Source organism: Odontomachus brunneus, unplaced genomic scaffold (assembly GCF_010583005.1).
Source record: "Odontomachus brunneus isolate Ranch 3 - 2012 unplaced genomic scaffold, Obru_v1 Obru_scaffold_028, whole genome shotgun sequence".
Lineage (NCBI taxonomy): Eukaryota > Metazoa > Arthropoda > Insecta > Hymenoptera > Formicidae > Odontomachus > Odontomachus brunneus.
The window spans coordinates 2,245,909-2,246,487 of record NW_022639478.1 but is presented as its reverse complement, the minus strand read 5'-3'; positions in this window follow the sequence as shown (position 1 = coordinate 2,246,487).

Here is a 579-nt window from a genome sequence, read left to right as displayed (position 1 = left end):
CTTGAATATATATATATATATATATATATATATATATATATATATAATTGTTAGTGCAATTTTCCACAATGGTGAAAGTATAACTAATGGATATTATACAAATGCTGTGCGTAGTAAGCACACAAAATGGACTTCAATTAATGATTCTACAATAAAAAAATGCAGTTGGCCACGAAATTCCAAAGATGCATATATTTTTTTTACTGAAAAAGCAATATAATAAGATTTGTACCTAAATAATCCATACAAAAAGCAGTGAGATCATCACAAAAGAAAAAAAACACCGAGTACGTATCAAAACAAAAACAACAAAACGAAAAGTACATGTTAACTTAATCAAAATATAAATATTTTAAATTAATTATAATAAAAAAAGAAGTCAATATAATAAACAATGAAGTCAATATAATGAAGTCAATATAATAAACCAAGTACGTATATGTAAGTACTTATTACACAAAAAATTATATACAAATTACACAAAAAATTATGTGATAAGTATCAATAATATTAATAATTAAATGCTGAAATATCCATGTATCAAATTGAGAAAAACTTAACATCAAGGATCAAAAACTC